The sequence below is a fragment of the Hippichthys cyanospilos genome, chromosome 12 (genome assembly GCF_059441005.1).
Source record: "Hippichthys cyanospilos isolate Australia breed blue-spotted pipefish chromosome 12, RoL_Hcya_1.0, whole genome shotgun sequence".
Lineage (NCBI taxonomy): Eukaryota > Metazoa > Chordata > Actinopteri > Syngnathiformes > Syngnathidae > Hippichthys > Hippichthys cyanospilos.
In genome coordinates, this window is record NC_142380.1 from 7,687,161 (window position 1) to 7,702,277 (window position 15,117).

Below are 15,117 nucleotides of genomic sequence, written 5' to 3' on the forward strand. Positions count from 1 at the left end.
TGCTTTTGTCCGATAGCGTCGTGCTGTTAATTAATCCATCATCTATTTTTATTGCGCAGGATGCACTTTGCCGAGACGGCTGGCACGCGGACGTGCGCGCGTGCATTTGTGTGTGTTCATAGAGTATATGCGGGAGAGAATGAGGAAGTGAATCATGTAGTTTGAAGGGGTTTTGGACTGTCTTGCTCTTCTTCCTCCACTGTGCCTGTCAGCTTCAATTAAAGTTGACAAAGACTCTCGGAATTCTAATTGCGGACCGTCCTCCTTTTTTTTTTTTCGACCTGAAGGCCCTCTGAGCGTTTGGTCCAGTGGCGATTCCCCCACCCCCCATCCGAATTAAGCGGGGTGGCTCGCCCACAGACGCCAAAGGTCATCATTAGCGGCCCTGCCGATGTTAAGGGGACACACGGGGGGGAGACAGCGCTGTCATGTGGCTGTCTCTGCTATGACAACGACCACTCTTCTATTCTCTCTGCACTCCTTTTTCTGTCAGATTGCGTGTGCGTGTGTGTGTGTGTGTGTGTGAGTGAAGTGGGGGACTTGGAGTTAACAGGACTTGTCTCAAAGGCCTCAAAGTTGTTCATTATGATCAATTATTTTCAACTATATCTATTAGGTGCTTTGAGCATTAGCGTTCTTTTTTATGCTAGTCATCGTCGATGGTAGATGAGGGGGCATAACGTCTTTCATAACGATTTTCATATTCATATGCGAGTAGTGTTTTTCCATGAAACTGAGATACTGATATCTTTTAATTTTATACTTAATTTCTTTTAAAATAATATACAGTATGTGGAGGTAAAAGGCAATTAAAGTTTTGGCAGATTCATCTTTAAAAGCTTGTCCACTGATCGTATATTTTCATAAATTTCCATTGCAATTTGAACCTTTTGGCTGCTGGGAAATGAAAGTCAAGACCTTAAAGAGTTTCTTTATGTAAAAAAACCCCAAATCGACATTTCAGAACTTAAGATTTTTGTTCATAACTCTAAACTAATCTTGCCATGTATGTATTTTATTGGTGGCTATTTTTGAAAGGAGAAGTCGACCAAAAATTCGTATTGTTTCTGTGTTCGGTACATGCAGCATCCACTTTAACCTGTGGGCCTGGAAGGGGGCTCCTCCCACCTGTGGTCCCTTCTGGAGGTTTCTGATTTTCCCCAAATTGGGGTTTTTGAGTTTTTCCTTCCCCTTCTGGGAGCTTTGACAGGGGATGCTGTTGTGTACCTTACATTGAAAAGATGTCTCTGTATGACCTCTTTTCATTCTGTGAAGCCCTTTGAGACTTCGGTGATTTAGGGCTATATAAATAAAATTTGATTGATTGATTGATAATTATGCCCAAAGATTTTGAATACGAATGTAAAATACAGCCTTTGTGAAGTCGTAAAAATTGGGTTGATAAAGCAATCTTGGCTGTGCTGAAATACTTGCTGTTTTCATTCAGTGAAAATGGTGCTGCCATCTAGTGGTAGACAATGGAATTACACCCAATCTGAACAAAATTGACTCATTAACCACAGAAGAAAACGGCGTTGCCACTAGTGAGAATCTTCGCTATCGATTTGGGATGAATCACAAGAGCGACTGAGAGGCGGTCCAATGAGATGCTCGTGTGTGACTTTTATTTAGCAGGGGCGGGGGTGGAGGGGCCCATTTGGGGCGCAGGTCCGCGTACAATTTAAGGCGAGAAGGGCACGGATGAAATAGAAGTGGAATCGCAGAGAGAAAGGGAGGGATGCTCGGAAGATTGGGTGATAAATCTTGTTCTGATCAGGTTTCTCTGGTGCCCTCACCCCTCACTCTCTTTCCAGGGGTAATTAATCAATCCCAGACTGCGGCCATTGATCGCCCCCTACACCCCGCCCTCCCTTCGCAAGCCCTCTCAGTGTGTTTACACTCCTCGATTGTGTTTGCCACTAAGCCCCTCGACGCTGCTCAATCTCGCCGGCGCCAGATTGTGACACTGCGCCCTCGGACGCCGTCAAAGCAAACAACCCATCGATTGACATCTCCATGAAAATCAATGGACTTATTCTCCCTTCTTCTGTCTCGTTTTCGGTTTTATCATAATCCTTCGCGCTCGTCTTGTGAGACACAAAGTTTTTGTTGTGGTCAGCGGGCGATCGACGTCATTTACTCAATCAACATTGACATAAAGGCTTTGATGCTGACGTGTTTGAATGCCGACCCTTTCCATTCCAGCAGGTTCTTGACCAGTTTTGAGCGGGAATCAAACCTTTTTTTTTTTTTTTTGGGTGGGTGGGTGGGGGGTGGATGAAGTCACACAATTGCAGAGCACACTTCATTGAGCATACATGGTATGCTCTGGCTTTTTTGCAATTTCATTTTGCTTGTTCCTAACAAATCTCGTGGGGTGCCTGTAATTACCCCAACAGACCGATCCAGCGCCGTGAAGCGATTTAGTGTTTAATATGGCACGATGTGTTATTTTTGGCACTTAGCATCAAATGCAACCTGTTGAGCCTGGAAGGGGGCTCCTCCCACCTGCGATCCTTTTTCAAGGTTTCTTATTTTCCCCAGATGGGGTTTTTGAGTTTTTCCCTTTCTCTTCTGAGAGCTTTGTTCAAGGGAATGCTGTTGTGTATTTGTAATGTTCTGCGTGACCCTACGTGAGAATTCTTTTTCACCTGTGAAGTCCTTTGAGACTGTGGTGATTTAGGGCTGCACAAATAAACTTGACTTGTCTTTAATATGGCCTCTTTCAAATATAGTGAGCTCCTTCAAAATTCAACAGGACTCAGCTGTCAAACCTCAGATCATTGAGCATCAAAGATGAACTTTGTTTCCTGGTCTTTGCCATTTTTTCTTTTAGCAGTAAAACAATTCAACATGAATAATATAAGTTCACAAAAAAGAGGGGGAGCTAAGACATATATATATATATATATATATATATATATATATACACAATTAAATCATTAGAAAATTCAAAGACAGAACATGAGAATAAAATAATAAAGCAAAATTAACAAAATTAAAACGCGATCAGACCACAAAATGAATGATCCATGATAAAACAATAAAATACAAAAGAAAAAAATAAAATATGATTAAAATGATAACATTATGAAAAAAAAAAACGGATTTTCAAAACATGAAGTCAACTCACCTGTGTTCTGGGTTTGATCATGTGACATACAGAAGCTGGGCCGTGACTGGTCATTCCCTGAGCAACTATGATGTCATCGATAACTGACAGCAAGTGGCAAAATGGTCTCTCCCTGAGAAGAACAAAAACAGGTGGAATTTGCTTTTAATTCATACTCTACAAACGCAATATTAAATCCTATTTGGACTAGTGAGGCCACATAGAACATTTTGTCGTTTTTTTTTTTGTTTTACTTGACATCCCTTTCAAACAAATACAAATGTATATGAACATTTATACATAGGCGGCTCAGTGGAATCAGTGGGTAGCACGTTCTCCCAGTTCAGGGAGCTGAGTTAAAATCCACCTCTCTCAAGCTGTCCTTTGTGGAGTTTGCATGTTGTCCCCGAGACCACGTGGGTTATCTCCGGGCACTCCGGCTTTCTCCCACATTCCAAAAACATGCATGGCAGGTGAATTGAACATACTCAACTGTCCTTCAGTGTGACTGTTTGCGTGAATGGTTGTTCGTCTCTGTGTTCCCTGCAAATGGCCGCTAAACCAATTCAGGCTGTCCCCTGCTTACTGCTCATAGACAGCTGAGATATAAAGGCGAATAAAATACTTTTGAAAACTTGATCTCTAATTTTATATATGAAGCCTCATTGATAATAGCAGTGCCACCAGGTTCACGCGATCAAAGTGAGTGCATCACATGAAGTACAGTAAATGACGCGTGTGGTTTGGAGAAAGCAAAAAAACCTGATCTTTTGATTTGGTTAGTAACTGGAAGCACTGCGTGAGCTGCGCTTGCTGAATCTAAAAAAAAAAAGCCCATCAAGTAACGGGCAATCAGACCCACTGTGGCTGAGGCTGAATAGCAGGAACAAAGAACCTTTGTGTGTACATTGAAGTCCTTCAGGTGCCATAGAAGGTTTAGTAACATTATTGTTGTAAATGTTTGTCAAAGTTTTGGGGGGCTTTAGAAATACTTAGCGATCCGCATCAAATGCTGTTGGGAAGTAAATGTCACTTGCGTCCTAGATTGACCACCGAACAATAATTGGCAATACCAATAACATGTGAGAGATACTTCTTGATTAAAAGGGAAGTCGACCCAAAAATGTTTTTTCAATATGTACTATGTAACCCCAATAGTTTAAATACAGTATTCTGATTAATATTGCGTTTGTGGAATATATATTAAGCAGTAAAAGCCACCCATTTTATTCCATCTCAGGGGGCAGCCATTTTGTCACTGTCTATTGCTTGAAAAACACATGACTGTGATGCCCGATCACAGCTCAGCTTGTAAACGTAACAACTCCGAAAACAGGTGAGCTCTGAGTGGTTGTTACCATGATGTCATTTTCAATCAACAGCAAGTCTCGGGCTGCCTCCCGAGATGGATAAAAACGGGCAGCTTTTGCTTCCTAATTCATGTTCCACAAATGCAATATTAACCAGAATACCATGTTTAGACCAGCGGAAGCTCAAAGAAGATACTGGAAAGAAAATTTAGGGGTTGAATTACCTCTTAAAACATTACAAATGATAAAATACAAAATAATAATAAAATGATACAAATTAAGAAATCGTTAATATGTTAAAAATTCAAAGACATGTAAATAAATGATGCACTTTTTCATTTATTTTAAATAATCCTTTGTGCCTTTACAAAGTCAACAAACTTTTGTAGTGACCTCATTCTATTGTGCTCACAAGTTATTTCACATTGTATATCGCAGTTAAAGAGGCTCATTGTATGCGCGTGCATATGAACTCATAAAAGTAAGTAATTGGATAGAAACCAGCATGTGGGACCTTCACAATTGCCTTGATTCATTTCTTGAATGGAAAGTAATTGAATATTGAAAAAAAAGAAAAGCAGTAAGAATTAAAGCTGCTCCACCTCCATCATGATTGCTCCTCGGTAGAGGACATAGGCGCAGCTTTGAGTGGGTGGCGTGATATCGCAATCTGTTCTCCCCCCTGCGGAGCGGCGCTGTTGAGTCCAGCCTTTTGCTTTGGCCTTTCTGTACACAGCAGAACAAGGGAGGCAGCAGCATTAAAGGACAAACAATTGTGAAAGAGTAGCATGTGACAAAAGAACACAGTGTGACAGCAATCTTAAGATGTGTGTTAAACAGTCTGTTTCGTGTTTAACAAGTCACCTTTTTTTATTTTCAATGAGAAATCACCATAAGTAAGTTAAACTTTGTAAACTGACAAATTTATACAGACAATTAATAAGAAAAAGTTGGAAAGATTATTCATCTGTAATGTCAAAAGTACCCAAGTTTTATGCACCAGACTATGCAAAATGCATCCCCTTGTATGGTTCTGCAAATATACCATAATTTTGCAAGCTTGCCTCTGCGCAGATTTAAATCGAACCCTCCAACGCCCCTCCTCATTCACGCACATATTTTCTGTCTTTCTTCTGCTAATCTTCATTACGCTCTTTCCAGCGCATGCCTCCACCATTCTAAATGTTCCCCTACGTGCACATGATGTCATACTCAAAATCCAGTCTAACCTCGGCTGTCAGCCTGTCCATCACTATTGCAAACACAAGTGACTTGGAGCGGATCTCTGAGGCACTCCCACCTCCACCTTAAAATCCTCTGTAACATCTACAGCACACCTCCCCACTGTTATGGATTTTCAAGATGGTCGTAACCCGAGGAGAATAGAATTTCATGAGATTTGTTTTAATTTTATAAGTGCTACAAAGTAAAAAAAAAAATTTACAGTACACACGTGTCACAATTTTTTTGAGTGTTTTATACCATAAGCAACACTGTAACACAGCCAGAAACAGTGGGGCAACGTTCTGCTAGTTATTGCGAGATGCTAACGCAAAGTTAGCATCAGGTATCAATAATAATGTTTTTTCCAAATACCAATTTAATTCATCACCTAAAAAAAAAACTATGTGCTCAAATAAATGAATACATAAAGAATTTAACATTTTAGGCAACTTGGTTTAAACCACTGTTCCACTCACCATTATAAACAGTGGGATGTTGACATAGTTTTGTTAGAAAAAACCATTTGGATGCACTTTTTTCTGTCCTTGACGAATTTCCAAGGTATTGAAAGGGAACTTTCAGGTGCAAAAATATGTGAACTGAACATACTTGATTCTAACATAATTCTCTGCTTGTCTAGACTTCATCAGATAGTAATAATTAAACTTCAGTCAAATAAGTTGTATTTAAAAAAAAACAGTTTATAACAAGACAAAAATGCAAGCTTCATTAGCTAGACTAATGCCATTTTCCATTGTCTGTTAGCATTAAGCTAGTATACCTTTGTAAGATACGTTTTTGAAAAAAAAACACATAATTTTTTGTTTGATAACTGCCACTAACAGCTCGAAGAAAAATATTTTCACAACTGCAACTAAGTGTGATATTCGTTGCCACTATATAGCGCTAGGCGCCCAATTTTTTGTTAGCTACAAAATTCGATGTAGAAAAACTCTTAGTGACAAGAGTTTGGCCCTGGAATGGACAGCTATTGCTCAAGATGCCACGGTAATGGAGTATCTGTCTACTGCTAACTGTAACAGAGTTTTAGAGCTTACACAATAAACAAATCCCTAACACCCCTTTAATAAGAAGCTCAATATACATATACACGTATTACTTTCTTTCCTTACTGTATCTTTCAAGGCGTTTATTAGAGAGCAGCAGTGTCACCTTCTGTTGTCTCCCACTTCTCCCAACACCTTCTGTCATCTTGTCCACAGGTGTATCACATAATTAACGCGTCCCACCTTGACTTTCTTCAGGCCACTTCATTAGGTACACCTGCAAAAGACAATAGAGAGAGAACTTTATTGAAGGTGCTGCTATCATGTTTATTAAAATCCGGATTTTGCATGTTGTGCTGTGGTTAGCGTCTAAGGTTTTACTTTTAAATCTTAGCGGTTTTTAAATTATCAAAAAGTTGGTGCTTGTTTGTCTATATTTCCTTATCTCTTGTCCCAAAGACAGGGGTGTGCAGACTTTATACACACACTATGAATGCAACGTTTAGGGGATCACTTCAAATGTTCTTATTTTATAAATTCAAATATTTTAAATTTATTTGCAGGGTTTAAGACTTAGGATTAATTGAATGCTTATCTGTTTAAAAAAAGTGCAACAAATATTACATGACCCCGCCCCCAAATTTTGAACATTAATGGCAAACCCCTTTTTCTCAAGGAAACGGACTTTCACATTCACTGTTTTAGTTTTTAGTTTGTTTTTATTATATCTGTGGAGTTGAGGCAAGTTAATACTGAGCGGGTTTACAAAACCTGTTTAGTATCACCATAAATCAAATGTATCACAGAAAGGGGTCAAAAAGTAAAACTTGATTTTACTCATGTGCTTGTCATTTTCTGGGAGGAAAATATTTTTAATTATTTAAGGCCATATCCCCTTTGCTTAGGTACAATAAATGTTGAAAAATGATAATGTTCACTAATACTCATTTAAAAAAAGGTTTGTGCCACATCCCCCAAAATTATATGAAAAATATTACGGCCCACTCCTACTGCTAATGTCAATATAAAAAGTAATAGTTATGGTCACATTTGATACTGATGGCGTGCTTTTTAATGTCCGTCTCTTCAAGGTAAAGGAAGCCCCGCTCGAGGATCCAGCAAACTCTGACCCCCACCTAAATGAGTGCCCCCTCACCCCCCTTCAGCCTTCATACACGTCATCCATATTTCATGCAGTATCTCTCTCATCTCCGTCTTGTGGACTTCTAGCACCCTCACACATTCTATTAGACAATCCGTGCTCCATGTTTTATTCATGTCCTCTGAACATCTGCTTGTCCAGATGTCAGGAATCATCAGACACCCCCCCTCCTCCTCCTCGTTCCCCCAGGGACCGCTGCCGCCTTGACTGGCTGTAAATGAACGTCAAAAGCTGCTGTCAGGCCCGCCGGAGGAATCTTTCATGACTTTTGGGCCCGAGGCGAGTACACTTTGCTGCACAAGAAAGTCAACAATGGACACCCCCTTTAGTCTGCTGGTGTTTGAAATGATGGGTTTTTTTTGTGTGTGTGTGATTGTAGAAGCGGCGGCTGGTGGGCTTTTGACACGGCTGTGGCCCACGAGGCTTGCCTGAATGAGTAGAGCTGGAGAGAAAAAGAAAAGAGGCTACCAAGTGCCCGCGGACTGACTCACAGCCGCGGCAGTATGTCACACTGCGCCTTTATGTACTATATTCTCCCTCTCGCGCGCCACCCTCACCCACTGAAAACGTGTTCTTTTCTGCAAGGTGATTAACACTGCCATTTTTATACGATAACAACAGAAAACAACACTGAAATGTCAACAAAGATTCTTATGAAAGCCTAGCATGCGCCGAAGGACCTCAACATGCATGGAGGTGATTTGTAGTTATAAAGAGTGGTACACATATAAATGTGTCTAACAATGCTGACGTTTTTTAATAGGCCTACGGGGCAGGGAATAAGCCTCACAAGTTCTGCCTAGCAACAAGTGGTTTTGAGATTAAACGAATGAATGAAGTCCACTAATAGTGATTAGATGTAAAATGAGTTCTCCAATAATTCAATTAAATCAGTTCCAAAAAATGCTCAAGGCATTTTTGACTGCATTATTGTCTACTGTCAGAAAGAAAACAAGTTAACCACAGCAACAAGTGTTCATGATATTCTGAAATAACACTAATACAGCATACAATACACTACTGTGCAGCGCACCAATAACAAGGACAGTGACGTATTGGCATACTTTTATTTTGAAGTAGATCCTGCCAGCATGTTGTGACGTAAGTGGTCCTAAAATCAGTTATGTTAAATAAGGGTGCTTAAAAGAGGCTTAATTATGATGCCTGTTGCCAGCGGTAAGCAGCGGCTACAACGTCAGCTGCTAGGAGTGGCCAGCAGCACTACATGCTAGCAGTATTAGCGGCTAGCACCTGCCTCATAAAGGCTGGTGAGAACCGTTACATGACATTTCAAAGGTATCTTAATCAACATCAATTATCAGACTGACACAGTTGTTGTTACTACTGATCACTTTTTAGGGAGCCGGCAAGACACTAGGGAGCTGAAATTTCACCCAGATGGTCAAAGTTCAACAAACAACCACAACACACCACCACGAGTGTGTCACCCTTTGGCTAAAATACTGCATGAATGGAAGAAAAAAAAATGACCCCCCAAAGTCAAAATACTGCACAAGGGTTAAAATCTCTGCTGCCACACAGTTAAACTTTAAGCACAAAAGAAAAGTTGTTCATCTAAAAATTGGTCTGTGTCGTAGCAGTCTGGCAAAACAACAGCATCCTTGTCCATCAAACTTTTTTTGATGCTATTCAGTTTGTGAAAAAATTGATCCAAAAAGTAAAAATAAGTTTACCAAGAGCCTACTGGGGGCTTTTAAAAAAATGAAAACACTTTCCCATTATCATATGCAACATTGATTAGTGCTGCTTGAATAGCTACGCTACATTATTCATGGAGCATCCATCTCCTTCACTTGCTCATCCTTGATGATGGACCTTTTTAGCAGTGACAGGGTTTGCTTTTGAAGGGAGGGGGGGGCAAAATATCAAAATTCAGATTTGACAGAGAAAGGACTGCTCTTCGTCACACCGCTTTTAGATTTTTCAAAGGGAAACCAAGTCAAAGGTTTTCTTTGTAATAACATTTTGTGTTAAGAAGTTTCTGATTATACTTAACGATTTCGTGTTTATATTGTTCTGTTATTACTATTCACGCCTGGACATGTTCTCCTGTGGTCATGTGATCTTCGTAGCACACACACATACAATCACAAACAATCAATCAATCACATTACAACAATCACACATAGAAAACACCTACACACCCTCACACACACCAACCCAGATAAATAAATAGAACATTATATACAAATAAAGAGTGGCATGAGAGTGTGCATCATCTTTATGTTCTGGCCGGACAACCTGATAAGATTGAGGATCCTCTGAATCAATCAAATACAGTCCTTTCAAGGAGGTCACAAGTTTGGGCGCTATTCCGACACCTCCATTACATGGTCCTTCGAGCCGGATCCTTAGTTTTATCAGTTCAACAATGGCTGCTGCTCGTCCTCGCCGTGAAGTACAACGGCCTCGCCACTTTGATGACTTCCTGGTGACTCTCCCGCCGCGTCATCTTCCTTCTCACACTCCTCATGACCACTCCACCGTGGGAGCAGCTCATCAACCACCTGCTCCAATCAGCGATCCACCTTCAGTTACACCTGCTCCTCAGAACTTCAGCTCCGAAGCCGTGATGTCAGCTCTACAGGAGATGAGGGAAGAGAACAACCAGCTCCGACGTGACATGCAGAATCTCTTCCACTCTCTCTCGCTGAGGTCCACGACTCCGTCACAACGACCTACCTCAATGCATTCAGCTCAGGTTGAGGACCGTGCTGCCTCATTTGCATTCCCTTGTCCTCCGGCGAGAACATCTACTCCCAACCATAAACCTCACGCACCAGTGGATGAACTCCCACCATGGCCTGAAGTATGGCCAATGCCTCCGCCAATGGAACTACCTCCTCCTCCTCCACCGGAGGAACTCCTGCCGCCGCCTCCGGTGCCAAACCTGCATTCTTATGGGACGGGACTGCAATCCACTCCATATTATGTTGAGCCATACACTGCTTCTCAACAGCTGTCCTCTGTAGAGTCCACCTATAGAGGACCCAAACCGCAAATACCTTGCTTCACAGATGATGATCCGCGCCAGTTTGCCCGTCTAAAGATTGCACTGGACAATATCCTTCCCAGCGATGCTACAGAGCGATTCAAGTACCAAATACTGGTTGATCACCTCAAACATGAAGACGCTCTTCTCATTGCTGATTCTTACTGCAATTGTTCAACTCCCTTTTCGAAAACGATGGCCGCACTTACTGAAATGTATGGGCAGCCACATAAGCTAGCGCTGCAGCGGATCAATGACGTCCTGGCGGAGCCTCTAATTCGTAGCGGAGACAGCCGAGGATTTCGTCTTTTTGGTCTCAAAGTCAGATCACTGGTCGGCATGCTCCAGCAACTAGGCAGAGAGGGCAGGACTGAGTTGGAATGCGGTTCTCATACTTCACGTCTTCTTACTAAGCTGCCTCATGAGCTCAGAGCGCAGTTCAGGCGGTTCATTGATCCCATCCGCACCCCGATTCCAACTCTGGTGCACTTCTCGGATTGGCTTGAATACGAAGTCCGTGTTCAGGATGAAGACTTCACTTCTCTACATTCTAGGCCCTCAAGAGACGAGCGTCGGAAAGTTCCTAAAGCCAAGCAGCAGAACCTCAGTGGACGTACTACCACAGTTCTCCTCGGCTCAGATCCAGCTCCTAAGCCACTTGAGTCCTTTTCACAAGTCCGTTCAACGAGGAACAACAAACAAGAGAAACCAAAGAAATATTGCCCTTTCTGTGATAATGAGCAGCATTACTTCAATCAGTGCACAGAATTCAAAGAGTTCACAACAGATCAGAAAGCATCCTGGATCAGAACTGGTAAGCGCTGCTGGAGGTGTGGCAGAAACCATTTAGCTGCTCAATGCTACCTCAAAGCTAAATGTCAACAGTGCAATCAGATACACCTTGACGTACTCCATGACGTCAACGTTGCCACTACCACCAAATCCAAGCCACCAGACCCAGATTCTGTCCAACCAGCTACCTACTATCTTGACCCAGACCTCAGAAGTAGCTGTGTTCTACTGAAAATGGTCAAAGTTCTTCTCCACAAGGGTCAGCACAAACTCGAGACGTATGCCATTCTAGATGATGGCTCTGAGCGCACAATCCTTCTTCACAGTGCTGCTCAGGCGCTAAACCTTCAGGGACCAACTGAGGACTTGGCTCTTAGAACAATCCGCAGAGACTTAAAGACTGTACCAGGGAGGTCAGTGTCATTCTCCATATCGTCAACCGCTTATCCTCAGAAACGGTTTCACATTCACAATGCATTCTCTGCGACAGAGCTAGGCCTCTCCAAACATTCTCATCCTGTCGAGGCATTGCAGAAGACCTATCGCCATCTTAGAGGCCTCCCCCTCCATTCAGTCAGTCAAGCTCAGCCACTTCTCCTTATTGGCTCTGACTATCCTCATCTCATCACCCCAGTGGAGCCTGTACATTTGGGCCCACCAGGGGGCCCCGTGGCATTAAAGACACGCCTAGGATGGACGCTACAGGGTCCTGCCAAAGTCTTGATGCATCAGCCATCAACACCTCAGTGTCTTCTCATCAACACTTCGACCTCTTCTGCTGACATTCTCAGTCATGTGTCCCGATTGTGGCAGGTGGACATTCTTCCATATAGGAGCGAGAAGCTTGTCACCAGGTCCAAGCAGGACAATGCAGCAATCAAACTTCTGGAGGAGAAGACAGTTAGAGTTGAAATCGAGAGTGTCCAAAGATATGCCACCCCTCTGCTGTGGAAGGACGGTCTTCCTCCACTCAATTGCCCCAAGGAAGCTGTCATGAGCCTCCTGCGCGGCACTGAGAGCCGCCTTTCCAGAGATGCAGCGAAGGCCACTTCTTACTGCCAAGAGATCAAGAAGCTTGAGGACTCAGGCTATATCCGAAAGCTCGGATCTTCTGAAGAGAAAAGTACCAATTCTTGGTACATCCCACATCACATGGTCCATCACAACGGCAAAGACCGTATTGTTTTCAACTGCTCTTTCACGTTTCAGAATAATAGTCTGAATGAGCATTTGCTTCCTGGACCAACTCTGAGTTCCAGTCTCCTTGGTGTCCTGCTCCGTTTTCGGCAATATCCCATTGCAGTGAGCAGCGACATTAAGGGCATGTTTCATCAGGTCCGCCTCCTTCTTGAAGACCAGCCTTATCTCCGCTTTCTTTGGAGGGACCTGAACCGCAATGCAAAGCCTGACATTTATCAGTGGCAAGTTCTTCCTTTTGGGACTACATGCAGTCCTTGCTGCGCAATTTTTGCCCTGCAAAGGCATGTTACTGATCACAGTAGTCCAGAAGAAGACACTCGGCAGTCAGTTGAGAACTGCTTTTATGTCGACAATCTCCTTCAAAGCTTCCAATCCATATCAGAAGCAAAACAGCTGGTCACCAAGCTCCAGAGCTTGCTCCAGTTGGGAGGCTTCGAATTGCGTCAGTGGGCCACCAACGTGTCTGAAGTCATCAGTCACATGCCACCCGAGATCACGTCAGAAAGCCAAGAACTATGGCTTTCGATAGATGGCGCTGATCCCCCAGAACGCACTCTAGGGCTGCACTGGCACTGCAAATCTGACACCCTCACCTATCGTGTCCGCCACACTGAGCAACCAGAGCCTACAATGCGCAACATCTACCGAGTCCTAGCTCGACAGTATGACCCCCTGGGGTTACTCATTCCATACACCACACGAGCTAAGATCTTGGTGCAAAGGCTCTGGGTGAAGAAAAGGGACTGGGACGATCCTCATCTGCCGGAGGATCTCCTCCAGCTGTGGCATGATTGGGTGAGTGAACTTCCATCACTTCCTCATATTACTTTCAAGCGCTGTTATGTTCACTCAGGTACCGATCTCTTAGCGGCATCTCAGAGCATTCACGTTTTCTCGGATGCTTCAGAGCAGGCCTATGGGTCGGTAGCCTACCTGCGCACTGTCAGCAACAATAGTGAAATTCAGGTGGCCTTCTTAGCGGCCCGTTCTCGTGTTGCTCCAGCTCGCCAACTTTCCATCCCACGACTAGAACTATGCGCTGCCCACATTGGAGCTCAGCTTGGCAGAGTCTTGAAACGCGAGCTCACTATTTCCATTGACAAGATCACCTACTGGACCGACTCTACCACTGTGTTGTCTTGGCTACAATCTCCTTCATGCCGCTACAAGGTGTTTGTCGGTACCAGAGTCGCAGACATTCAGGAGTTAACTGAGAGCAATTCATGGCGCTATGTCCCCTCTAGCGAGAATCCTGCTGACGATATCACTCGTGGAATGACCCTGTCACAGATTCGAACCAACAAACGCTGGAGCTCCGGACCCGCCTTTCTCCTCAATGCTGAATCTACTTGGCCTTCCAGCCCAGATACTGTTGATCTTGAAGATAAAGTTGAGCTGCGCAAAGCCAAATTCTGTGGCCTCATCAACACTACCCTTACTCCACTTGTGCCTGATGTCAGTCGGTTCACTTGTTTCAGAGATCTTTTGGAAGCTACAGTTAGAGCAAGTTACGGGGCGGCCACAGACCCACAACCATCAGCTGAATCTTTCCGACAAGCTGAACTCTCCCTCCTCCGACAAGTTCAAATGGACTGTTTTCCAGAGGAATTTGCTCTCCTTTCCTCTCAAAAGATCATCCAGTCCAGCAGCAGATTACTTACTCTGTCGCCGGAATATGACTCAGAAACTCAGCTGATCCGGGTTGGGGGCCGACTCCGACGTTGTGAGTCCATCAACCCGCCAAGTGCCCCTCATTTCGGAGGCTCCTGGGAGCGGGAAATTCGCTCCATCAAATCTGCATTACGTGCCATTCTAGGATCTCGAACTGTCACTGAGGAGGTCCTGAGAACCACCCTTATCGAAGTGGAAAGCATCATAAATTCCAAACCCCTGGGATACACCTCCTCCGATGTAGCAGACCCAGATCCAATCACTCCCAACATGCTGCTGATGGGGCGGCTGGATCCGTGCACTCCACAAGTAGTGTATTCTGAGACCGAGCTTCTCAGTCGTCGCAGATGGCGACACTGTCAGGTCCTTGCGGGCCAGTTTTGGACCCATTTCATCAGGGACTACTTACCATCTCTCCAGAGCCGCTCCAAGTGGCAACAGGACCGTGAGGACATCTGTGTTGATGCCATTGTGCTAGTGATTGACCAGCAGCTTCCACGTGCCCTGTGGCCAGTTGGTAAGGTCACAGCTGTTTTTCCTGGTGCAGACGGTAAGATCCGCACTGCTGAAATACAGGTCAAGGACAAATCCTACACCAGACCTGTTTCGAAACTCATTCTCCTCCC